Consider the following 24,220-nt stretch of genomic DNA (forward strand, 5'->3'; position numbering starts at 1 on the left):
TCCATTTAATGTTCTTGCTCTGTCAGTGCCACACTTCAGGGCAATGGAGTTATCACACAGCTGTAAGGATTGCTGGAGAGTAGGGCTGTACAAAGCGTCAGGTGCTGATTCGATTCGGGGGAGATTTGGCCTGATTCAGCGGCTGAATCTCTGAATCTGAATCGAACCAGGAGACCAATAAAAAGGTCAGAATCGATTCAAAGCTCTCCAGATATTTCAGAAAAGGTTCGGAGAGCTTTGGAGATTCAGGCAGTCCCCGCTTGCTGCCACAGGGAATTGGACCCAGACTCCATGCTGGTAAGTAGAGGGCAGGGAGTGGGGGGGCTGGAGGAGGGAAGGGACCGTGGGGGGACCCCCACCAGGTCTCCTGCACCCCCCCCCCATGGCTGCCCTGCCCAGCCCCAGCTCCCAGCTCTTAAAAAAAACAAAACCAAACCCCAAACTCACTGGCTGCTGTAGTGGCCGTTGGGACTTCTGGGGGCTTGTGGCAGAGCCCCCCATGCAGTGTGGGGCAGTAGGGACCCCCCCCCCCCAAACCTGGCAGCATCTGGTGCGTGTGGGCTTTTTTTTTCTTTTTTTTTTTTTTAAAGAGCCTGGAGCTGGGGCCAGGCAGGGCAGCCATTGGGGTCTGTCTGATTTGGAGATTCGGCCAATTCAGGATGGTGATTCGAATCAAATGGAATCACTGTACCTGGAATCAGCCGAATCCGAGTGATTACTAGCCGCTTCAGACAGGCAGAGTTATGAGTGGAATACTGATGTTCGGTGCCCACATTTTTGGGAGGGATAGTATCAGTATCTGTCCTGAATATCATGCTTTGGCCATCCAGAGATCACAGAACCATCATAGGAGCCAGTACCCTCACAAATGCATTTGCCTATCCCCAGTCCTATACAAGTAAAAATGCTCCTGGGACCTGGCATTGGTGCTTCCCTTCACTCCCACATGCCCTCCTGGTGTGTTAAAAAAATGTCTTGGGATAATTTTAAAAGCAAAGGTCCAATCTGCATTCCCTTTAAGTGAAATTCTCAAGTTCAAAAGGGCCAAAACAATCAAAATGCTTTTGCCAGTGTGCCCAGAATAGCACTGAGATAAACAGAAAGCAGCAGCAGGAAGGAGAGAGGGATTCGGGAAATGGGAGGACAGGGTGGATTAAGAAAGCAAATGCAGCAAAATGAAGATGGTGCAGTTCACACACTGCAGAGCACCTCAACCAGCTAAACCTGTAGGAGAGCAAGATCCTCAAAGGTAGAAAAGGAAAAAAAGGTGATTTCTGGGAAATTAGTTCTGGGTCAGTCCAGAGTGTGGAGATGTTCAGTTTGCTTCTGATAAGCTTTCAAAATCTCAAGGTTCCCTGGCATTAGGCCCTGATTTAGGAAACCAAACCCTATGTTATAGGTATTATTTAATCAAATAATTTCCTGAGAAGAGGTAGGCTTCAGCATGTTTCCTTAATTTTGGAGCCACTGTTTCTGTTTGGGTGAAGATCAAGATGGAGAAATATTAAGAACATATTTTCTTTTGAAATGTCTAATATATCCTGTTTCTGCTGATGCCTCAATACTTCAAGAATATTCTTTTCTCTGTAACAAATCTGTGCTCCTCTAGGAGTTTCACCATTGCAGCTGTGTTGCACAGCAAGGCCACTCAGAAATTCACAGTGACAGGAAGGAGAGCTCTATCATGTTTCTTCAAAGCACAGTGTGGGCAAAGAACCCATGGGGAGAATCTCTATTTGCCATTTGCCCTAGTACAAGGCCTATGACACACTTTTGAGCAGTTCTGATTTCATCCAGTAGAGAGCAGCAATGAATATGTAGGGAGAGGGGGAAAGGGGAGGGAGAGCACATGCATGCATCCCCACACATGGAAGTAAATATATTACTGTGATTTGCTCAGCCTCTGCTTTTCAGCTGGACTGAAACCAGCAAATGGAGAAGGAGAAAATTGTGGCAGGGGGAGGGAAGAGGAGCCCCAAGCTTTCTAAACCATGCCTTTAAAAAAAAAAATTGCATGGGACAAATTACTGCTGAAGTCAGGAAAGTATTGGGATGGAGTCTGAGGTTTAAAGCAGTTAAGCAATTTGGTTGGTGATGCTAAAAAAAAGCCTCAACTTTCATAGTCACTATGTAGCAATGATTCGGCTACTGGGATTTATCTGGCAGAAGGAGAAAGAAGCTGGGACTTTTACTGGCTTTCCTGAAGCCTACGAATTATATGACAAAACTTCTCTTCTATGGGCTCTGGGGATCTGAGTTTCTACTGTGGAAAGTCAGCCTAACAAGAAACCTATGGCAAACAGGACCATGAATGATGTCTGTGAACACCAACAGTGAAGTGATAAGAAGCTGAATGAGAGGTCAGCTTTTGAGACATGATTGCCATTCTCCAAAAATTTATCTATAGGATGTTTTCTCAAAGAAGCATGCCAATGTGTGCTTGGCTCTTTATTTGGCAGCTGCAGTTATTCATCTTAAGCCTTCAAATGCATATTGCTCCCAGGATACATGCAGAAGGGTGCAAAGCTACAAATTTCACTGGTGCTTATATTTAGGCCTCCTTCCCCTACTGTTCATGAGCCATGCACTCATGGAATGAGGGTCATTATCTGGATGGACATAGCATCGCTGTCTTCTTTTCAGCTAGGAAACATGATCTGGGAAACAGTTTATCTCCACATTAGGCTTAGAACACCAGGTCAGACTATTTCTATTCCATTGTGCAGCCATTACCATGCCACACCAACCTAACCAGAACCCCAACTACAGATGATATATGTATTAATTTTAGAAAACAGTGTTTCCACAAGAAATGAACAACTTATTCCATTACTGTTGTGTGTGGTGCAAAGGGCTTTCCCACAAGTTCTACTAATGCACAAACAATGACTAAAGTTGCAGTAGGTTATATTGCAGACTCCTTTTTCTGGATATACTGTAAAACTTGACTGTATATTTTCAACTAGTGCTACTTAAGGGCCTGATCTTATAATATATATAAGATCCAATATCAATAGCAATAAGATCAATATTCCCATAATTTGCAATACGTCCATTGGCTTAAATGGCTGCTGAGACAAGACCTAAAAAGTTATTTGTGGAGCTATATTCCTAAGGCCTGTAAATAAGTAATGGAAAACTGATTACTTTTTGTCTTTTAGAGAGGGAATGATTCTTGATGTATTTCAGAAGCAATGAGTGCTAAGTAAGAAGGATGGAAAAATCTGAGATCCACTTGCAAAAAATAGCAGGAAAACAAAAGCACTTCAGCGTAGTGACCTGGAAGGAAACTAGGGAGTTATTGTGGAAAATTGCCCTGAGCTTTTAGCTGCACTGTGTGTACTTTCAGTAAAGAAAGCACACAGGAGGCTCTTGGTGCCAGGAGAGATGAGAAACAGAGGGAAGGTGGTATCTTTATTACTAGAGCGGTAGGCTTGACTGTACTTCCGCAGTGTGCTCTGTATACAAAAGTGTTGTGACAAAGAACTGTGCTTCAGACCACTCTGAATACCAGAACTCTGGATGCTGCAGAACTGGGAGCATTGGGTGGTTGTATACTAAAGTAACTCTCTGCCACAGGGGGCATGTCTACATATGCATTTACTGTGCAGTAACTTATGGCTCAGTAAGCAGTTTTTAGATCAGCGTCTATACGTCTAGTGTTACAGCACAGTAATACTGTGTATGCACCACCTTGGGAGTAAAGTTACTCCCAAGTCAATCCACACAAACAGAATTACTACACAGTAAGGCATCTACACATGTTGTACTGCGCAGTAGCTACTCAAGAGTAAATTTGCTTCCTGCATCAGGCAGGTTCCAAATTTACTCCCAAGTCACATAAGTCACCATACTCACTATGCAGTATGGGTGTACATGCGTAGACACATGCCCATACTGCACAGTAATTTTTGGTTACAGTGTAGTAACGGTGCATGTGTAGACGCAACCAGTCATCGTTTCTTGTTTCATACATGTATGAACATGTACAACTCTTATAACAAGATTTATTCTTCTCTCAGAGTCCACGATGCAGTGTACAGCAGTAATACAGTGTTACTGATAGCCTTTGCTATGCATATTTTACAGAATTATTCAGTCCTGGTTTGAACTCCCCATTTTGGTTCTCTAACCACTACTCCAAGGAGACTGTTTTCCAGCCTATGCTTAAATTTGAGTGCACGTCTTCTGGAGAAAGGCTTGCTATTGTGACACACTGTTAGTAAAGCACCTACCACCTCTTCTGATTGCAGCCTTTGGTGCTGCTGAAATACAAATAAAAGCTGCTACTACCTATCTTGCTGTCAGGTTTTTTTTCCCTGGATAGTCCATTTAAATTCTTTCTTTCCTTCATTTTATGCTATCATTACACCTTCAGTGCTGCCCTAAACAATACCTCTTCTCTGCAAACATTCCTAGCCTAATATCACCTCCCTCATAATTGTAGTGAGCTGATTTTTTAGCACTGCCCTCATATAATAATCCCTCCAGGCCTCCAGTCAGATTTATTGCACTTCTGTTTCCCCTCCACACTGTCAATGTCTGTCAGAAATGAGGCTTGCAAACCTGAATATAGGTTTAGTGTCAGTCAAGCAATGCAGGAAGGAGGATTATCTCCCTCTGCAGCAGTGTGTTGCCTCATTGTAGGCAACCTGGGAAACCTCACTGGATTTTGTTGGTTTTGTTGCCATGTTGCATTTTAGACTCGTGCCTGATTGCTGTCCACCATTGTACTTGTGCCAGCTTCAGCACCTCTGCTCTCTCTGCTGTTGAGTGCAAATTTTGGGATGTATTAATTCACTTGTCTTTTGCCTTTGGTTTCTGAGGCTTCCTTTTTGTCTAATGTCTCTGTCCTCAGCAACGTTGGCAATTTTTCTTGTTTAGTGTCATCTGCAAGTACTATTAATGAGTTATTTCCCCCCTCTCCCAGATCATTAATGAAGATGTAAAGAAAGACAGCAATTAGCTCCGGCCCCTGTCTTAATTTGCTGGGCAGCTTCTCCCAATTGGATGTGCTGTTGTTTACCCTAGCCCTGCGTTTTTGGTTCTTCTCTGGTTTTTGGTTCAACTGAACCTGTGATTAAAGTCACCTAATAGTGACTTTAATAGTGTTTCTGCTTGGAAGGGAGCCTTATCTTTTGCTCCTTCACATTGCTGCAGACATGACACTATCCTGCCAGACAGTAGCACTGTTTAGGTACCTTGTTTGTACTATATTGGGTGTGAAGAAGCGGGGCTACAGACTTCAAATGAGCAAGTTTTCTCTCAGGATTTCTCACATTTCCAAAACTGAGTTTAAGCACCCGTGAACTTACATTCAAATATTATGGCTTGGCTTCCTGTCACTTATTTTATTGTTTTAAGAGTGCCCAAAGCATCCTGGATGCTTTACATCCTGGTATGCTTTATGTACAACGCCTTCCACGATGAGGCTTCCATCAAAGTAGTGAGTCAAACCAAAGCCTCAGAACCAAACTGGATACTCCCATCTGAATCTGAATTTCACATCTAAGGTTTTCATTGGTCAAACATATAAAGGTCCTTTGGAAGTTGGCAGGGAAGAGAAGGGGGGTTCAATTTCATAGTAGTTTGACCTTATTTGAAGGCAGTAGCAGGGTAAAGGGCTTTCTTCCCTTGAATTTAATTCTTCAGCTGTTACAGTGGTATTTGCACTGTGAATGTCCCAGCATTCATATGAGAATCAATAGTTATTGTATTAAAATTCCTGCTCAGTTATAACTCCTTTTCTTTTTACTATTATCTCCTTTTGAATAAACCAAATTTGAGGATGTCAGGAGACTTCTTCACCTTATAGAGGAAGAAATAATTCATTAGTAAATGCCTTGTTTTTCTTATGATTGATCTCTGCAATACTGCATAGTTCTTGGGATGGAAAAAAATGGATAAAGCAGAATGAGGTAGTAACTCATATTTTGAGATTAAAAAGGATGTGTGGGAGAATAGATTCCAATGCTGAAGCCTGACAACATTCCTGCCACATCAGCAATACAGCCCTCAGAAGGCATCTTCTGCCCTTGGGAGATGTATCCATCAAGTCACTGGAAAATCTTTATGAGATCATAGGGCAATGAAATACCGAGGCCAAGTGAAGGAGAAGCAATGAGATGCAAGCAATGCAAGAGGAAGAGAAATCCATAAGAAAAAATGGAGATTGTATATATCTCTATCCCAATTCTCAAAACCATAAAATAAATATAAATGATCCCATTTGAGATTATATCCCATTTTCACAGGGGTTATTTAAATGCAGATTTACTCACTGGACTATAACCACTCCTTAAGAACCACTTATTTCTTTTTGGGAATACAGGCAGTCCTTGACTTACAACGTTTCGCACTTACAACGTTTCTAAATTGACACCATTTCAACTTTCTGACGTCAGTTTCAACTTTACAACGCTTGATCTGATGTGACGCCACGACAGCAAACAAGTCGCTGTGTTACCCATCTCCCTGGAAAACATCTGTCCAAACCTCCTTGGACACTTTCTTTAAGAAAGCAGCCAAGACTCCTGAGAAGACTCTAGCCAAGAACCCTTCAAAAAGTCCAACCAAGAGCCCTTCAAAAATTTCCAGCAAAGTCACCTCAAAGAAGTCCTTCCAAATCAGTATGATTGCTATTTACAATATAAATACATTAATGTAGCTATCTTATTCATCTATAATTGATTGAGTACAAAATTCTGGGTTATTTTTTATGAAAACAGGGTATCGGGCCTTGGTTCAGGAACCAATTCCCCATTTATAAGAGTTTTTCCTATGGGAAAATTGGTTCCAAGTGACAACGTTTCAACTTAAAGACGCCATTTTCAGGAACCAATTGTGTCGTAAGCCCAAGGACTGCCTGTATATATTTAGGCCTGTAGCAAAAATTCTTCCCAAAATTTACTGGGTATATTCATCGACCATTACTCCAAAATTAACATCTCGGATGTTTCCAGCAATTTATATTAGTTCTTTAAGTTACTAAATTATGTTGGAATGGATAAGACAAGCATGGCTTGGCATATCTCCTTTTAAACTTTTGTGCAAGCTGTATCAATGGGGGAAGGTTTAATTAGCTAGAAATTAAACAAGCAAAAAATGAAGTGAACAGGACATTCAGCTCTGGTGGAATTATTCTTTTGTGTATCGTTCCATAGAGTTATACTGTACTATAGTCAATTTTAAATCCTAGTCTGTGATTGCATGTTCTATGACAGGATCTAGCAAAATCATGTGTGATGACACTGTACAGAACAGGATGGGTTAATCAATGAAACAAGAAGGGAGGGAGAACTATGGCATCTATCTTTATCCAGCTGTTTCAGTAAAGGATGCCTGGCATTTTAATTTCTGTTTCTTCAGTACCAGAAGGGACATTACAGTGTTTTTATGTGAGGATGCATGTGAGTGGTCAAGAGTAAGAATGACTCTAGATAGTTGAGCAGTCTCCTCTCCTTCCTTATGGGATATACACAATGTTACCTTCAGTGATTAGTCAGAATATCTCTTGCTAAGGTTTCAGTTTATTTTGGTGCTTTTGGCCAGAGCTTTACTGTGAAATAGCCTATTTCAGCTTGTCATTTTTTTTTATTGAGGAAACTTTATTTGCTGATTCCATTTGACAGAGCTGGGAGTGATTGTATCTGCCTCCTGTGTTCAAGTTACCTCCACCATCTCCAGATATATAATATAGTCTAGGTATGTATATGTAGGGATGTATACATATCTATATTATATATACTGGCCAGGTGGATCTACATACATCTCCCACTGTGCGCGTGAAAGAACCATGGTATAGTGTGATCATTGATACAGACCTAAGTGTCATTTGTTTCCCATTTATAGTCATTGGAGTTCATCAGTATTATTATTTGTCATGCTTGCCAGATCTTTGATCACCCCCCAGTTTATCTGCTTGAAATCCATTAAAACAGATTCAATTACTTTGGTTGAAAGGATCACTGGGAAGAACTTGCTGTCTTTTCTTTAGAGAAGTATCCCACAACATTAGAATGTGGCTAGTTTCTGCAAATACCGATTTCAAGAAATAGGGAACCATATCCCCGAATGGATTCTCTACTTGGCTTTCAAATTTATGAAAATAATAATTACATACTAAGTATAATATGTATCAATAGTTAACCCAGGTTTGAATGTGGAGATAACATGCAGTATGACTAATGGCAGGCCTGGGCAAAAATTGAGATTACAACTCTCCTGTGAGAGAGCTGCAATTCAAACAACTCTGAGCTTTGAGGAAGGTTCTATCTAAATCTACGTTTGACTTTCATAGCACAAGTTTACCTTTGTATGTCACACCGGGCATACCTATTTGGGATGCTTAATGCACAGAAGACTAATTCTACCGTGTATTAGTGTGGCCGGCAAAAATTGTGCTAATGCACAGTAGATTTAATCTAATGCATATTAACATCATTTAAAAAGCATTCATCTGCACTAATGTTATTACAGGTACCAAACTTAATGCACCATAATTACAGCATATTAATGAACATATAGATGTGCCCACATGTTGATATAAGCTTCAGGATTTTATGTACCTTTTTTCACTATCCTTGCTCTGCAAAGCCCTTACTGACATCCATGACCTGCTGCTTCAGAACCTTGAGTTATGAATTCCTTGAAGCAAGAGCCACAATTTGTTTCATGATAGAAGGGGCCTGCTACACGTTCAAATTAAAGCTGGATAGAAACCAGCTATAAAGTTGCTGCACATTTTCAAGCACTGACTTTCTACAGGGTTAGCCCTTTTTATAGCTTGACAGTCATTTTTATAGTGTGGTAATTACTTTGCATATGTGGCTGGTCTAAGTTTATTGCATGATTAACCCATTAATTGCATACTATATGTAATGTGTAGCAGGGGCCAAAATATCATTAGTTGCATGAGTGGGCTGTACAAGTGTAAATCAGACTGTCCATGTGCAACAAAGAATCATGGAAGACTGAGATGTTGCAAAGGAGTGAGAAATAGCAACCTTCAGGCTTAGCTTTCTTTAAAGGTCTGCACTGCACAGCTGTTTAGCTGTCACTGGGACATGAGTTGGGGAATCTGTGTTCCTTGTGCTCCATTGAGTAAACTATCAAATCGCTTCGGCTGCATCCATCACACTGCCTCAAGTGATAGCTGTGACAGGCAGCATACGAGTCCTTATCCAGAGGACTTGTGTTAAAAAGGATTGATGTGTACTTCTTATCCCAGAAGCACAGGTCCCAAGTGGGTCCCCCGTGCAGCCAAGGAGCAAATATGGAATGATGATCTCCATACCAACTTCACACAATGGAGCTGGGCTTGATGGTGGGTGTATGGAGACCAGCAAGCTGAGGAAGGGAGACAGGCAAGAGGGACAGGGACATTCCCAGCCAGTCCAGTGCCTACAAACCCTTCATATGTGACAGTTCAGGGACTGAAGCTCCTGTTCCAGCCAGAGTTTGAAAGGGCGGCCAGAAGAAGGCTGCCAAGTTGCCCTTTGACACTGGGGTGGATTCTGTCCCCCTGCCAGCTTGTGTGTCGTCTCTGTGTGTTACAGGTGTGAGTTTTGCTCCTAGCAATCCAATTTTTTTTCTCTCTTTGCTTTCTAAAAGTAACATTTTGGTTCACCTTTAAAGTTGCCACTTAACTTCGTTGTCATAGCAAGTCTAGTCTGATAAATGATTAATTGAAGAGAACATGTTCTGACTCCAGACCACATCCAGGGAGCCTTGTCGCAGCAATGATTCACTAAGTGATTATTCACTCCCCTTAACCTGACAGCTGCATGTTTTGTTTTAATGGGCTAATGACTTTGTCCAGGTGTGTTGATGTAGGACTTTGGGGATGGGTCAGTCTCTCTTTAGATGTGTGACATGCTTTCCATTTTGTCCAGATGAAAAACTACCTATACAATGGAACAAATGGAAGACTGTCTGTCAAGGTGGGTGAATAGCGCAATATTTGATTAATTCATTACCCATACACCTAGAGTCCCATGAGCTGTGCCATGTTTGTCTTAAGGTAGCATTGCACATCCTAATGCAAGTACTCAGTCCAGCCATGTTGAAAGCTCTTTAGATCTTGATAGTCATCCAATCCGTAAACAGAAACAGAGGCACATGACTTCAGTAACTAATTACATGACCCAAATAGCAAATTATGAATAGTTAATATCTTAAGCAATAAGATGGTGTAATTAGCTTGTGAGGAAACCATAAGGCTGTTGGATTAAAATATTTGTTGAATCGTTATGAACAACAAACAGTTATGTAACAATGAGTCTGCTTATGGATAATTCACAGAAAGAGAAAGCAGCCAAAAATTGTCAAATGATTTGTTCACTGAAGATAGTTCACTCAGCTCTCGTTATTCCTTAATGAATCATAAATCAAACCAGTTAACCAGAGAAAACATAATTTTGCCATGAAAACAAATCATCTTTGCATGCTGGCTTTCAATGTATTTGGGCCCATTTAAACGTGAATACACTAATTATTCCAATGTGATGACTTTGTTATGAGAGAGGTGAAACTGAGTTTGAAGCTGAAACTATTCACATGTGAAATATTAAAATGTGTGTAGGGAGAAATGAGTTTTTATCTTAATTCATATGTACTTCTCAGTATTTGTAGCCACAGGTTTTTATCAGTAGCAGTGTTTTTTCTAGTGTTTCTATTCTTTTAGGTATGGGGGCAAGGAGGCCAGGCTTGCAGGCCTCATGCTCTTGGCTTCCATTACTGTAATAGCCATAGAGAAGTAGACCTCCAGAGGGGAGTCATCTAGGGGGACCTCCAGAGGTCCAACCTCCTGCCTGAGGTCTGTAGCCTGTGAGGCCCATAGCATATTATAAGCACCAACGTTAGCAGTCTAGTACATTCCTATGATTCATGAGGTGCTTATTGGTGTGCAGGGAGCAGTATAAGCTACGTTGTATCATCTATGGCCTTTTTTTCTGTTGGGAATTATGCTTTTTAATTAAACTTAGGGAGCTTGTTACAGTGTCAATGGGCACATTTAAGTACCTAGAGTGTTCACCGTGAAATTGAGTGATTGTTATTAAATAATCAGCATTTGCCAGCAGATGCCACCCAATCGTATCTGAAATAGGATGGTTTTCCCCTCTGTTTTCAAGGGATGGGTTGGTTTATGTGTCTGTCTGTGTGGTGCGTGTGTTAAATTTGGTGTCAGATAGCCAAGGCTACTATTGCATGGATTCTTTTGCTGACAGAATATATGGAAGGGAAAGGCGAAAGAGCTGTGCACATGTTGTGCTTTTTGTCCTAGTGTTAGATGCTTGTTTCAAGTACACAGCAAGGAGGGATCAGGACATTACCCTTGGTACTGTGGAGTTGATAATATGGCACATTTCTTCTGATGCTTTTATGAGGCACCATTATGTTTGACTGCACTTTGAACTAGAAAAAAAGCAGCACACATTGAAATTGCTCAGCCCACCTGGCTAGAGGTTCACTTGCTAATAGACATGTTCTCTCCATGAATAGCCCAGGAAGTGTCTGTGAAAGAAAATGATATTTCAGTTTATAATAGGCATGTTTGAATTACTTGCTATTGCTGATTGTTAACAACTAAAATGTGCATTATTTATGATCCTGACAGTGACAATGGCCTTTAGGCTTTTTCCATCCTATTTTAATTAGGGATTGTCCTCAACCTGCAAAGTTTGGAACCAAAAATTGGTTTAAACCTCCCCTAGCTTGAATAGGAGGGACTCGGCAGGCTTTATCTATTTTTTCTCTTATTTAAGATTGATGTGGGTTGTGATCATTTGATGGATCTGAACACCTTCAAAGTCCACTGTCATTCAGACTTACTGTAATTCTGATGGGGTATCTGTGATTCTGTGTCAATTTGCTACCTGAAAAATAACTTTGGTATTTAAAAATGTAACATATGGTTGCAATTTTCAAGAGGAGAGTTTCTTATTCAAAAGCAGCTCGTCCTTGATCAGGAGCAAAACTATATGAAAAGTGAGAACAGCATTTGCAAACAAGATTGTTAAATCTGAATTGTGAATTGTGATGAATTCTAGGTTTGTTGCTTCCTTTTTCATTTTGTTTCTCTGCAGATATTTCTGCAGTGTAATTTTGTTCACATGAAAGTTTAGGTGATATTTTCCTTTGTGTAAATATCTGTGCAATGAAGATCATTAGTGTGCTAAACAGAAAACGGAAATCATACCATTGGACTGAGTCACCCAGTTACCCAGTCCAGATGCTGAATTGCAAGCATCATCCGACAAATGCATTGTGAACCCCTATAAGCCCTCTTTGACGTATGCACTGTGTCAACCAACAAGCAGCCCAGACATATTTGTAGAGATACTTTACTGAATAATTACAAACAGTGACTTATCTTTTGAATAGAGAGAGAGGACAAATTCCAAGAATAAACCATTCACCATGCGCCATTTGAATCTTATGAGCAGAGCTGCTTTCCCTTCTGAACTTCCTGATTGCTGGCCCTGAAAAAGACGTTTGGACAAAGGGTTTATAAGGAGTCAGGCTCAGTGAAATTATATCTGAAATTATTCAATTTTTCCACTGCACTGGAACCATCCAGCTATAATGCTGGAGTCCTCATTATTCTATACCAAATTAAATAGGTTTTTTTCATAGTTCCTTTCCTTTTCTAACTTCAATTTAAAAAAACAAAACAAAACCCCCAATTCATCCCCTGCACTCTGCCAAGAGTTTATTTTGCTTTTGCTAATATACAAAGTCCTTTCCCAGAATATTAAGTGAGGAAAGAATCTGTAGGATCAGATTAATTGTCATTGCATCTGTTCAATATTTTTTCAAAAGAAAGCAACAGACCAATTATAGTACATGGATCAGGGTGTCTCACAGAGTACATAGGATTGGAAGGGATGGATTGGATCATCCAGTTCAGTCCCCTGCCATTGCAGTTTACCATGTCACAAACTGATCAAGCTTAACACTTACTATGTTTTTCACTTCCACTTCTCCTATTAGAGCATTAGTATGGTTCCCCTTTGTACCCCGTCCACAAAATATGTGAATCTATGACATCCCCATGGGAGAGTTTGGCCCCAAAGGTAGGGCTGTGGAAACTCCTACTTTTTAGGTGCGGAGGTTCTTTGTTCAATTTGAGGTTGGCCAGGTTCCAGCTCACGTGTGTGAGATCAGTGACTACTGGGTATTACCCAGAACAAAACCCCTAACCCTCAGGACCCTACAGTCACTGTAGTTTACCACTCCAGCTTTGTAAACAATCCTTAAAAGAACCATGAATTTATTGAATCAGTTCCCTTGTTTTCTTTTTCAGTTTTATACAGGGTTTGTTTTCATTGTTTGCCTTATTGTCTTGTGTAATGTAATTACGTGTTGCTCAGCCAGAGGTGCATGACAGGTAGATGGATTTCATACTGAGAAATATAATCTGTGGGCCACTTGGGCCTAGATTCTGAGGCAGACATGCTGGCAGGGAGGAGGATGCGGGAAGTATAAGTAATATGAGCCCTCAAGACCCCACTAGGAAGGGTGCCTGGCTCCCATACTGGTGAAGGCAACATTGCCTCAAAGGGCTAAGGTCTGCAGGATATGGAGTGTGTGGAACCCTCTGGGCTAAGTACACACAGTCAGAAACCGTGAAGCTGAATTGATTCAATCTGCAAGTTAGTCTAAACTGCACAGATTAAATCGAAACAGTAGTGAACAGACATTTACCTTTGATTCAGGAAATGCAGCCACTTGCTCGCAGTGGCTCAGGCCAGAAGCTGGGGGGTGTTAGAGCACAGATCTCTGGCTGTGTGTTCACTTCCTCTTTCTGCTGCCCCCAAAGGTCTCTGGGATTTGCAATCAGATTTACAGCAGCAGGACTCTGCAGGGTTGCTCATCACTTCCTCTTCCTGCTTCCAGCTGCCTCTGGGATTTGTAGTCACATAGCCACAGCCAACAATAAGTTTGAGCAGGGAAAGAGGTGTTTAACTCTCCCCCCCCACCCCAGACCTCAGCTGGGGTTTGCCTGGAGGGGGCAGTCTAGGCTGGGCTGCATCCCCAGCCGAGCTTGCCCACCCCCACCCCCTTGTCAGCCAGCCCTCGCTGTTCCAGCTAGGGAGTGAAGGGGCAGAGCCAGCCCTGCTCTCTGGAGCAGACAGCCCAGCCCAGCCCAGGGCTGGAAAGCATGTTGGGGGACTGTGATTTAACTTGAACCAGGAAGGGGTCTGGGACAGAAGTTTCATAAACGGGTTTGACCCAAACCAGATAAGACTGATACTACATTCAATCAGGTTATCTTAAACCAGTTTCAGCAGGGGTGTCAAACATGAGGCGTGTGGGCTAGATTTGGTCCTTTGACCCGGATTATCAACCTTGCAGACTTTGCCCTGGCTCTGGCTGTGCAGAGCACAGCAGCATCTGGTATCCAAGGGAGAGCAGCAGCAAGCAGCATCCCTAGTAGAAGGCCTGCCACTGCAGCCAGAGCTGGGGAAAATGCCTGGCTCAGCAGGCCCTGGCCATGGTGACAGAACTTCTGACTCTGGTGCTGCATGGAGCTGCCTGCACCCTGGCTCTCACTGGAGTACTGGCTGTTGCTGGAAGTCCCCTTTCTTCCCCTCCCCTCTGCACCTTGGCCAGAGACCCAGCTCTGGTCAGGGTGCTGGCTACCATCATAGGAAGCCCCAGCACTGGGGACAGAGTTTCCCCCCCTGGCACTGCTGAGGCTGCCAGGGGTATGGCCTGCAAGGCACCTGAAAAGGAGGGAGTGCAATCCTCCAACTGATTTGAGTTTGACACCCTGCTCTGAAGTGTAACAATGTATATCATACCATACAACTCCTGTGGAGCCCATAGGATCCTGCACTGTTGGCATTCCTTCTCCGCTGTGGGTCCTGGTCTCGGCAGGACTTGGAACATAGGCTGCAGAAAGTTTTTGGAACCATCTGTATAGAGTGGTGTATTTAGCAATCCTTTCTGTACTGTTTAGTCCAAGCCAAGACAAGAAAGGTGACACTAGAGAGCAAAGGCGGTGATTAGTCTGGGAACTAGAGAAGCAGACGGTACCATAGAGTTTGCTTATGTCCACCAGCCTAAATTGAAAAGTCCCATGTATACCATCTGTGCTGGCACCAATGAAGGGGCCTATGGAAGAAATACAAGATCTAATTGATATAAAGACATGAATTTGGTCTGCTGTGTATATGTTGCTTTATTTACTGGGACAATCATGGACTGGGACACCTGGTCCCACGGGTTATTAAGTCTCTCATTGGCTTTTGGGCCTAAGTGCTACAACACTGAGAGATTGGGCCCATATCCAAATGCCTCTAAATTTGAACAGAAGGAATCAAGTTCTGTATAAAAATTTGGGAGCTCACACTTGCTTCTTCCCACTTTTCTTCTTGGGGCCTGTCCAGTTTTTTTGCTATCTACGGTTGCAAATGTGAAATTTTTCCTGGATGTCCCTTCATTTGCAAAAGGACAAGTTGGCAGGCTCTGCTTTCCATTGGTTCAGCTGGCAGCCAGCCAATTAGCCAAGGTCTATTATCAACCCTGCAAAGTCATCAGAAACCTGAGGTGGCATGTGGAGGAATATGTCCTTTCCTAAGCCTATCAGTCACTCCAGGGTTACATCCAATTAAACTGTAAAGCACCTCCTTAGCTGGGTTTGGGGCCTGCAAAGCAGTCACTAAATGGTCCTGTCCTTTGCATGCTCATCTGCAAATGAGCTACTGCCTGACATTATTAGAAGTAAACTGCAGAGTGCCTTATCCTAAGGAATCAGGAGATGAAAGTAGTGGATAAAAAGCCTGAGCAGCGACTGTAATCAGTGTAATTCAGGCATCTGAATTTTTATCTGTCCCAAGCAGCAGCGTGCACTAATAACAGTGAAACTCGCAGCCTTATCGCTGCACTAAAAGTATCAATGTTTTTGAAACTTTACCATTTTATTCTTACAGCATGCAGAAACTGGCAGTATTAAGTCTCCATCTATGCAGGGTTTCAGTTACTTTGAGCCTAGCCTGTGCATTAATATGATACAACCTATGTCTTTTGCTGCATCTTAAGCCTGTTTAAAATGCAGTGCAGCAATTAATATCTTCTAAGGGGCTTTTGCCCCAGTTCTTGTACCTGGGGTCTCCAGGAGTGGTTCCCCCAGCTGAGAATCTTCTTTTCAATTCCCTCAGCTTCCTGGTCTTCCAAATTATGCCTGACTTCGACAGGTTTTATATCGCAAAGAGCCTATTTTCTTAGGGTTTAATTTGTTTTTGCTTTTTTAGTTTTTTTCAAATGTTATTCCAGGGAATCAAGTTGCTGCATTTTATTAGGTAGCAACAGCAACTGATTTATGCGACTACAAAGTGTGTGTGTGTGTTTCTGTGTCTACCTCTGCCCTTTTCTAGATGCAATTAAACTTCTTAGGTATGTGTCAAAAAACCCATATTCCTCAGAGCTAATGTAGCATCTCATTTAGTTCCGCTGGTGGTAGATGCCTTGAGTTTTGGAGTAGGAAAAATGATGTTCTCTATGTGCTTTTGCCACTGCAAGTAGCTATGTTGTGTTGAATAATGCAACCTATTATGATCAGTCTACATAATTTGCCTGTTTTAGTTTTTCCATGTAAGACCCAGTTCACCATGGTGATACATGTGATACCCATTTCTAAAGAGAAAAGTATTTCACTGCATTAGTCTGAAGTCAAGCAGAAAATAGAGTTACTGATTAATTGAACTCTTGAGCTCATGAAAGCTTATGCATCTCTGATTCAGGTAGTCTGTAAAGTACACCTCATATATCCTGCCTTCTGCCAAATATTTCTAAAATATATAAGTACATCAAGTAAAAATCCATCCAGCCTCTGAGCAATTATAGTGAAATCTTTCCTTACCACAAAAGATGCTATTTGGCTGAAAACAACTTGCTTTCATAACTATAAGTAGGATTCAGCCTTCCAGATCCCTGGGGGGCAGATTCCTATTCTCCGCCACTCCTAGAGAAAGATAGCGCTTAGGATGAACTGTTAAATGGACATGGGCTTGTTATTCCTGATCCAGCCATTTTTCCATCTAATCTGTAGTGGTCAGTACCTGATGATGTTTCTGATGATATCTGTAACAGCAATTCGTATTGTATAGACATTAATATTTGAAACATTTATTCTGCATATTTTTTATAACACTGGAAGTCCTATGTTTCTTGCCCTACCCTCACATCAGACTCTCTGAAACCAATGAGATTCAACTAGGCATAAGTCAAGGCAGAATATAGCTATATAGTTACACAAGCATTTTCAATAAGGCCCCAACTCATCAAAGGTGGCTAACCAGACTTTAAGTATGTGTTCGATCCTATCTCTGTTCAGGAAACAAGGACTTAGATAAATGCTGAGATCCTCTAAAGTATTTAGGAACCTAACTCCCACTCATGTCTGTGAGTTAGGTGCCAACTAACCTTTAAGGATCTGAGGTTTAAAGCTTTACTGTATCAGGGTCCAGGTTCATAGACTGCTCTGTACAGACTCTTTTTGGAGAGACTCTGAGCAGTTCTAGTTCTAAGCTCGCCATGCCCACAAGATAATTTACCCTTGCTAAGAGAAAGTGTTCTGTAGATATTTGTAATTATTGCATGTGAAAGTTGCTATGCCACCAAGCAAGCAAGGCTAAATGTGCCTTCTGCACAAAAGGGAACTGAAAAGTAAATATGGGAACATATGTACCGTCAAAGGAGAGTACTTGCCAAGGCTTCAGAGCCAATTAAAACCCACATTAGCAGGTCACATTGGAGTAACTCCATCTGAGTGCCAACTCTTTTCTTTATTACTGCCTTGATTTTAAAGGCATTTGCTCCTTTCCAGGTATGTATGCATCTCTGGGTTGCTGCTGTTAGTATTAATGAGAGCTGCATGGACTCATTAAGATGAGAATCATCAGGAATGTACCCCGGAGTCTACTAAATGTAAAATATATGACACCAATTGATTTCTCTTGTGTCAGGCTATATCTCTTTAAGAAAAGCACATTAATGAAGAAAGTAACCCAACCTAAATTAACCCTCAAATCTGCACTGATTTCTCACTTATATATGTAAAGCCTCTATCCCACGGCACCAACCATTCAATAACCCAAGGATATCAGAGGCACTGTTATCCCAATCAGGCCTTTTCAGTTGAAATCTGTCTATTAGTCAGATTCATCGAAGGGCTTGAATGCAAAAAGGAGAAATTCTTTGCCTTATGCTTAACCTTTTTATGATTGTGCCTCTTCAGAGAATAAGCAAATTGAGTGAAAATGCCCTCCCATTTGAGTTATGAATGAGCCATACAGATTATCCACTATGATTTAGCTTTATTCAGTTTGTATAATTTCTTTTTAAAAAAGAAATACACCAGCAGGCCTCTGGGGAAATTATACATGAGCTAATGCACAGTGCTTGGCTTCAGCGGCATTTTCATATATGTTCTGTTTTTTGTGTTCCAAGTTTATCCTGATCATTAAGACCAGAAATATATTAGACTGAAATACACAGGCCTGATTTCTGCTGTATGTTGTGCTCAGGTGACCATCCTGAAGAGTCAGTCCAGTGTCTGCGCTGTAGTTTGTTTTGGTGATAGAGATGCATGGGTATATCTTACCAGAGTTATGAATTCTTTCCCCTGGAACCCCTTGAGATGATGGCATTGTTATTGCAGCAAATGGTCTCATGAGTAACGGTCCCACCAGTCCATGCTGTAAATGTTACCTCGAGTGAAAGAAAATGCAGTTAGAACACAGGAGGGTAAGCCAGCATGGGATGTGTGTCTGTCTTATGGGAGTATATGAATCAAATGGTGGTATTCTTATTTGGCTGGGAATTTCCAGGTCATTTTTGTCTCTGATTCTCTTGCTTTTGCTTTTAATAATGACTTTTTTCCTGAGTGCCAGTTTCCTATATAGATTTGTTTGAAAGCATTTCAGAATTTCAGATGCTACCCTTGTGGAAAAGGTCTATTGAATATAATAACAAATGATAATTATTTTATAGCCTGCAAGTCATTGTCTACAAAGCAAAGTGTTTTCAACCTACAATTTGAATTTAAATGGATATAACTATTCTGGCATAGCCCCTAGCTCCTTCTACTCCCTTCCCTACCCCATGGACACATGTATTCCGTATAAAATAACCTTTATCAGTTTAGCGTCTGTTACTTGGGAAGAGGTTTACTCTAGACAAAATGATCCAGTCTTATACTGGAAAAAGAGCATCCAACCAGGAGGTATGCTGGTATAATTATATCAATATATTGTTAACAGATCTGACAAAGAAGTATGCCTGAATTATAAGATTATTCAAACTACATAGTAAAAATAGATCATCCTCCTAGAAATTCTGCAGTTGTTTACAGTACATTCTCTAGAACCTTATTTATTTGATCCCTGTTCAGTTGCACGGGACTTTTCTATACAGGTTAGGGTAAATAAGTGTCTTGTTTGCCATGTTTTCCCATGAACAAGGGTATCTGTCATCTAAGGAAGTGGAGCTTTTTGGGTAGATTTGAGGGTGTGTGGAATTTTCTATGTTTCGTATTTAATATATCTATGTTTTATACATGAATTTAGGCTGGTAAAATGTTCTGGATTGAAAGCTGGGATCTGACACCAATAATTTATCCCTAGAGATGCACACAGGTAAAAAGGATACAGCCCCCCTCCCCTTCATGTGTCCCACTCCTCATCTGAGGAGACCACCCTGAATGACTTCTATCCTTTATACATTTTGGTCTCCATGGCCCAGCCAACTGGGAAGCTAGTTAGTGCCAATTAGCAGTGAATGCTTAGCAAAATTTTGCAGCAGCAGCTGATCTTACCACCTAAAACATGTGGTTTCCACTTGTCTGCTCCACTGTGGATTTTGGAAATAGTTTTTATATGAAGTTATTCATTTGAAAATAAAGTAAGGAAGGGTGGTGTCTGGGATGGAGCAGATGGGACCCTTTAACCAAATCCTGACTTTATAGATCTGAATCGGAAGCCAGCATCTCAAGGAAAAATTCAGCCTGACGGTACCAAGACCAAGGTTCACTCATTCACAATGTCCCCTTCTCATTCACCTACCACTCTAGGTCAGCCTAGAAAAATGTGGAAACCTCATGCTTGAGCAATACTACTGTTGGGTGCTTTAGAAAAACCCAGGAGCCTGATGATCCTTCCACCATTTAGGTCAGTGGTTCCTGATCCTGACTGGCTCAGAAGACATATCAGCAGTCAGCATGAACTAAAGTGCCACAACAGTATATACAAGCTGGGGTGAATTGTGGCAAACACAGAACTGTTTAGGAAGAAAACCTATAATACATTAGTTAAACTTTGCTCAACCTGTGTTGTATTATTCATGACTGGAGAAAGAACGGACCTAATGCATGCAATAATTGATGAAAGGACTCTTTGCTAATCTTTTCTGCATAGAGATGTAGGTGATAAGCTGAAGAGTACTTACGTGTTTTAGGAGTTATGGTCAGTATCACAGATTTAATCAGTAGATGCTAGATTGACTTGCAGTCTGTTAGGAAGATGATGAATGAAACATGCGGAACTGTGTCATTATGAGAAATCCCTTCAGGCCATCCCCTCTGAATCCCTCACCTCTGCACAGTCATGTACAACTACGTTCCCTAGAAAGTGATTGGGTTTGGGGGCTGCTTCCATCCTAGAGCACATCTTCCTCTTGTGGTGCTGTCACAACAGAACCGTTCGGCGTTCCTTTCCCCATGGTTGTCCCTTGTTTCTCCTTTAGTCTGAGCACAGGCCACTGTTTTATCTGAGTGTGGCAACACAAAGCCATCCACAGAGGGAAGCTTGCAGATCCCAGAGCCAAGCCACCACCTCTGGGTTTTTGAGTTTCTCTTTTCATTTGCTTGGAGGTTTTCCTTTTGGCTTTAACAATTATCCCTCCCCTTTGGCTGGGGCATTCGGAAAGCTTTAATAAAAAGAAAGAAAGCAGGACCGCATGCCAAGCGGGAGTTTCAAAGCTTTCATAACATTAGTCATTAGGAACCTGGCTGAGTGAGCTCTGCAATCTGCAATGGTTTTACGATAGCGTACCACAACAAGCCTACTGAAGCACTGCTTGTAACAGTCTTGCCTTGCCAGTATCAGGAGCTCCTCACTGGCTCATATTGCTGTTGCTGGAAAGCTGGTCTGACTTTTAGTATCTTCATGTGCTAACACACAGAACCCTTCTGCATTATTGCTTTTGAGAGCATTATTTTTGGCAGCCTCCCTAACCTTGTTAAATTTCCACTTAGGATGGTTCTGCCCTGGCCTGGAATGCAGATCAGAGTAGGATAGGAAAGAAAGTGCATGAGAGGAGTGTGCTGGAATGGGAGGCTGGGTGGTCTGCTGCAAAGAACACTGGACTGGGACTCTGGAGAGGTGAGCTCCACTCGTGGCTCAGTCACAGATCTGATGTGTGACCTCAGACAAGGCACTCTCCCTCCCTCTGGTCCTCTGTGTGTCCTCACACCATGGGTCTCTCTTATCTGTTTATCCTGAAACCTCCTCAAGGCAGGCTGCTTACTACTGTCTGGTGTCATAGTACCTGGCACAATGGGGCTATAATCTTGGTTGGAGTTTCTAGGTACTATTGTAATGATCAGTACCTATAAGGCACAGCCAAATGCCGTGTGGTACTGAGCATCTGGTAAATCCATGGGACATATCGGTAACTCCAGTGAAAGAACATTGTTTGAATATTAAATCCTCTGTGCATCCTGTCATTCTGTCAGCTGCAGCTCAAACGCACCAGGAGTTTTAATCAAGTGGCAGCATATCCTACCTATCACCTGGGCTAGGGACAAACATTACACATAAACTGGTTTAAGTGATCAAAAACTGGTTTAAACCTGTAACAGAACTTTAGCTCAGTGCACATAAAACAGTTTAAAAATGGCTGAAACTATTTTAAGATAAACCTGGTTGACTGTAGTATCAGACTTAACTGATTTAGGTCAAACCGGTTTAGAAACTTCTGTCGCAGAGCCCTTCCTGGTTCAAGTTAAATCACAGTCCCCCAGCATTCCAGCATGCTTTCCAGCCCTGGGCTGGGCTGGGCTGGGCTGTCTGCTCCAGAGAGCAGGGCTGGCCCTGCCACTCTGCTCCCTAGCTGGACGACTGGCTGGCTCACTGCCTCCCCCCAGCAAACCCCATCTGGGGTCTGGGACGAGGGAGGGGGGTTAAACTTTCCTTCCTCCACTCAAACCTACTGCTGGCTGCAACTGTGGACTACAAATCCCAGAGATACCTAAAAGCAGGAAGAGGAAGTTATAAACAACCCTCCAGAGTTCTGCTGCTGGGATACTGGACTGCAAATCCCAGAGACCTCGGGGGCAGCAGGAAGAGGAAGTGAAAACACAGCCCATACTAGCTATGTGCCAGAGAGCCATGCTGTAGCATTCTCTGGCTTCTGACCTTAGCAACTGCAGGCATGTGGCTGCATTTCCTGAATCAAAGGTAAATGTCTGTCCAGTTGTTTTTCAGTTTAATCTCTGCAGTTTAGACTAACCTGCAAAGACTGAATCGATTCACCCTTGGGCTTTTTGACTGTCTGTACTTAGCCCAAGTGCATTGTGTGCACTCCAGAGTTTCATAGTTTCATAGTAGCTAGGGTCAGGAGGGACCTGAACAGATCATCTAGCCTGACCCCCTGCCACAGGCAGGAATGAATGCTGGGTTCACAAGACCCCAGAGAGGTGATCATCCAACCTCCTCTTGAATTTGCCCAAGGTAGGGGCGAGGACCACTTCCCTGGGAAGTTGGTACCAGATTTTGGCCACCCTAACTGTAAAATATTGCCTTCTGATCTCTAACCTAAACCTATTCTCCATCAGCTTATTACCATTGTTCCTCATCACCCCAGGTGGTGCTGGGGAGAAAAGGGCTCTACCTATTTGCTGTTGATCCCCCCTGATGAGCTTGTAGGCAGCCACCAGATCCCCCCTCAGCCTCCACTTACTGAGGCTGAACAGGTTCACGTCCTTCAGTCTCTCCTCGTAGGGCCTGTCCTGCTGCCCTCTCACCAAGTGGGTGGCCCTCCTCTGAACCCTCTCCAGGCTGGCCACATCCCTTTTGAAGTGCGGTGCCCAGTACTGGACACAGTACTCCAACTGTGGCCTGACCAAAGTCTCATAGAGGGGGAGTATCACCTCCCTGGACTAGCTTGAGATGCACCTTTGGATGCATGACAAGGTATGGCTGGCCTTGCTGGCAGCAGTCTGGCATTGGCGGCTCATGTTCATCATCAATAATGACTCCAAGATCCCTTTCCGCCTCTGTGCTTTCAAGAAGGGAACTCCCTAGCATGTATGTATGCTGTGAATTCCTTCTCCCAAGGTGCAGCACCCTGCATTTGTCTACGTTGAACCCCATCCTATTCTCATCTGCCCACTTTTGTAGTCTGTCTAAATTTAGTTGCAGCCTCTCTCTCCCTTCAAGTGTGTCCACCTTGCCCCACATCTTAGTGTCATCAGCAAACTTGGACAGTGTTCTTTCCACCCCGTCGTCCAAGTCACTGATGAAGATGTTAAACAGTGCAGGCCCGAGGACCGAGCCCTGGGGTAGCCCACTGCTCACATCTCGCCAGGTTGAGTACAACCCGTCCACCACTACTCTCTGGGTACACCCCATCAGCCAATTTTTTACCCATCCAACTGTGCAGGCATCAGTGCCGCAGTCACTTAATTTATTGATGAGGATGGGGTGAGAGACAGTGTCAAAGGCCTTCTTAAAGTCTAGAAAGAGTATGTCCACAGTGACACCATCATCCAAGGATTTAGTTACTTGGTCGTAAAAGGCAATCAGGTTGGTCTGGCAGGACCTGCCTTTGGTGAACCCATGGTGATTGCCCCTGAGCATGGGTTCTACTGCTTCAAAGGCCCATTGGAGTCAACGGGCTCCTGCAGACCTCAGTGGGCACAGCTACACATTTATTAATGCACTGAAGTTACGGTACATTAAATTTAGTACTTGTATAACTAAGTATACAAGCTATATTATATCCAAGAGTAATAGGACCAGGACCAGAGGCAATCTTTGTTCTGGCTCACTAGTCCCATTTGTTCTCCCATTCACCCTTTTGGTTACTTGTTGTTCATACACTTACTTTCAGATTTTCTCAGTTTAGGTGAAAGTGCTAAAATATTATAATCTTCAAATTAGACTGGATGTCAGGAGAAGTTAACACAGTGAGGTCAATGTGACTGTGGAGCAGG

General features: G+C 42.5%; 1 protein-coding gene and 1 long non-coding RNA gene across 16 annotated transcripts in view; one reads left to right on the forward strand and one right to left on the reverse strand.

Annotated features, from left to right (window-relative positions):
* ARHGEF9 (Cdc42 guanine nucleotide exchange factor 9) overlaps positions 1-24,220 on the forward strand; it is a 351,467-nt gene that overhangs the window by 213,385 nt on the left and 113,862 nt on the right. Inside the window, exon 1 of one of the 15 annotated variants that reach the window (XM_059732793.1) lies at positions 22,385-22,463. The exons of the other annotated variants lie outside the window; for them this stretch is intronic. The gene's annotated coding sequence lies outside the window, so the exon portion shown is untranslated. Of the gene's footprint in view, positions 1-22,384; positions 22,464-24,220 lie in introns of those variants that run through there. 15 annotated transcript variants of the gene reach the window in all.
* On the reverse strand, positions 12,371-18,139 carry LOC132252162 (uncharacterized). The gene is made up of 3 exons (XR_009463988.1): positions 14,808-18,139; positions 13,708-13,905; positions 12,371-12,482 (listed from the first exon to the last, which is right to left on the reverse strand). It is a non-coding gene; the product is annotated as an uncharacterized LOC132252162 (long non-coding RNA).

This window comes from Alligator mississippiensis, chromosome 8 (assembly GCF_030867095.1).
Source record: "Alligator mississippiensis isolate rAllMis1 chromosome 8, rAllMis1, whole genome shotgun sequence".
In the NCBI taxonomy this organism is placed as follows: domain Eukaryota; kingdom Metazoa; phylum Chordata; order Crocodylia; family Alligatoridae; genus Alligator; species Alligator mississippiensis.